General features: G+C 47.6%; 1 non-coding gene across 1 annotated transcript; it reads left to right on the top strand.

The window, feature by feature from the left end:
- Positions 1–2,213: 2,213 nt before the first annotated feature.
- On the top strand, positions 2,214–2,352 carry LOC136462090 (small nucleolar RNA Z247). Its single transcript, XR_010760611.1, has one exon. It is a non-coding gene; the product is annotated as a small nucleolar RNA Z247 (small nucleolar RNA).
- Positions 2,353–2,906: the final 554 nt, after the last annotated feature.

Here is a 2,906-nt window from a genome sequence, read left to right as displayed (position 1 = left end):
AGCCTACCTCTACTAGAGCGATGAGCTCACTCAGTCTTGTAGTGTTGTCCTCCTCCTCGTCCCCCTCATTAGACACCACAATCGGTGATTCAACGGTGCGACTAGCTCACTTTCTGTGCTCATCTAGCTTCTTTTGTTTTGCTTTTGGAGGTTCTTCGGGCTATTTGTTCTTAGGACCATACAACCACTCCTTAAAACAAAACTTCACCATTGAATACACCTAAATAACGTGACATTAGTACATGACACATATACCTCAACTTTTGAACAAATACACTTTGCACTTACTTCATGCTTGTTTGGACACACAAACTCCAACATATTGTTAGGGTTTATCACGGCTCGGTCTCCGCAATGACACAGAGGAGGTTCCTCAAGTTGTCTAACTATGGCTAAGTACTTCTCTTTAGCCGTTATTGGAGGGGGGTTAGGGGGAGGTGGAATCCACCGCTCAAAGTGCTCTCGTGGATGTCGCCCTCTCCACCAATCGTCGAAAAGGAGGTACCTAGGGTCAAACTTATCTGCACCATCGATCCACTGAAAGAAAAAGCACCTCTCATGGTCCTACACAACAAAAATTCAACAAAATATTAGTAACCTAGTAATACAAATGAAAAGAAAAATATACGGCAATAATTACTTATATTAAAACGACTGCACGTGTAGAAGCAACGAGCCGCTGTGTCCGGATGTCTCGATTGAAACATGTTGGTTGGACAACCACAGTCACAATTAGGGACAGGGAGTTCAGGAGGGATGGGGGCATCTTTGCTAGAATCGTCGGGGTACATTTCTCTAGGACGACCCTGTTTTCGCCATAACTGCTCCCGAAACATGTCTTCCATCTAATAAAATGGTTCAAATTAAACATCAATCAAAACAACGCAAATTAATGAAAAATGTAATCGTTTGCAATGGAACTAAAATATTATAAACAACAATTATAGCAACAAAAAATTACATGGCAAACATACTTCTAACTAAATAATTAACCTTAACATTGACAAACTCAAACTTATATCTTCACCATAGTTCCCAAACAAAATTTTTCTGCTAACCTTAACTCCATTCATAATATCATATCCATTATTCAAACAAAAATAAAATATGCATCAGAACCTTAAACGAGGACGAGGAGGGATGGAGGTGGCCAGAGGGGGAGGCACGCCTGCGTGCGGGCGCGATGGCACTGCCTTGCTCTGTTTCTCGTGGAACACCGACTGCTCAGGCAAGAGGCTGCGGCGGTGTTTATACCGGGCTCTGCCACGCCACGGATCAGGGCGCGGCACTGCCGCGCTAAGATTGGTGGTGCGGCAGAGCCTTGCCACATCAGCGGTTAGCGATGATGGTCACCGCCATGTAAGGTCTCTGTCGCGCTGCCATGCATGGCGCGACATAGGCATTTGGTCGCGCCATGGCAATAGGCGTGGCCAAAAGTGTTAGTTTTAAAAAAACTGACAGTGTTAGATTTAAAATTATATTCAAAAAAGGGTTAAAATTAAAAAAAAATCGTATATCTTTAGGTTGTTATACAAGGAAGTAGATGAGTAATTCTAGGAATCAGTTTGTTGTAATCGTGATCTTGTAACCTGCCATGGTGGAGGCTATTTCCATCTATATAACATGAAACCGAGGATCCCAAGGGGTAACCTCATTAACCTATTTCATTTTACATGGTACCAAGAGCCATCTTCCACACGGAGCTCTTCAATGGCGTTCGCGAGTTCATCCTCATTGCCTTCTGCTGCCATGTTTCCCTTTTGCTTTCTTCCAACCAATGAAAAACTCACCCAAGCGAATTTTCCTTCGTGGAAAGCTCAGGTTCTCTCGGCCCTAAGAGGATATCAGTTGGCTGGGTACATTCATCCAGAGGCATAGTCATCGTCTCCCTTCCTCGCCTCGGAGAAGGGGAGGAAGATTCGAAGGAACCCCCCAAGCCCAACCCGGAGTATGACGCATGGGTGGCGAAGGATCAGATGGTCCTCAATTACCTCCTCTCCAACATGTCCAAGGAGATTCTTGGGCAGGTGAATCAGCAGATCACCATGTCGGGCGCATGGCGTGCGCTCGAAAGGATGTTCTCCTCCTCCTCCTGTGCGCAAGTCATCTCCACGCGCATGGCCTTGGCTATGGCCACGAAAGGTACAAATTCCATTAGTGAATATTTTGGGAGGATGAAAACCTTGGCAGATGAGATGGCGTCGGCCGGACACAAACTTGAGGATGAGGAGCTGGTCTCCTACATCCTTACGGGTCTCGACCTTGACTTTGACCCTATCGTCTCTGCCATGACTGCACGTGTGGAGCCTATCTCCGTCGTTGAGCTATACACCCAGCTCATCAGCCATGAGCAGCGTCTCGAGATGCGTAGCGGCGGCGGGAACTAGTCCTCGGCCAACATGGCATCGAGGGGAGATCGTGGGGGAAGTGGCAACCGCAGCGGTGGCGGTGGTCATGGTGGCTTCGGAGGCTCCGGTCGTGGAGGCTACGGTCGCGGCAACAAAGGTCACGGTGGCGGGGGTGGCCAACGCAAACAACCCTTCCAACTGGGGGTCTACTACCAAGTCTGCACCAAGGAAGGTCACACCGCCATAGGCTGCTTCAAGCGGTTTGATGCATCATACACACCTCCATAGAAGTCAGCATCAGCGGCAACAGCATCCTATGGCATGGACACCAACTGGTATATGGATACCGGTGCCACGGACCACATCACCAGCGAGCTGGACAAGCTCACCGTGCACGACAAATACCACAGTGGTGAGCAAGTGCACACCGCCAGTGGCTCAGGTATGGAGATCAGTCATATTGGTCATGGCATTTTACGTTCCCCAAACAATAATCTCCAACTCAAACACATTCTTCATGTTCCATCTGCAAGCAAGAATCTGCTTTCTGTTAATCGT

Source organism: Miscanthus floridulus, chromosome 6 (genome assembly GCF_019320115.1).
Source record: "Miscanthus floridulus cultivar M001 chromosome 6, ASM1932011v1, whole genome shotgun sequence".
Lineage (NCBI taxonomy): Eukaryota > Viridiplantae > Streptophyta > Magnoliopsida > Poales > Poaceae > Miscanthus > Miscanthus floridulus.
This window is presented reverse-complemented; position numbering and strand designations above follow the sequence as displayed.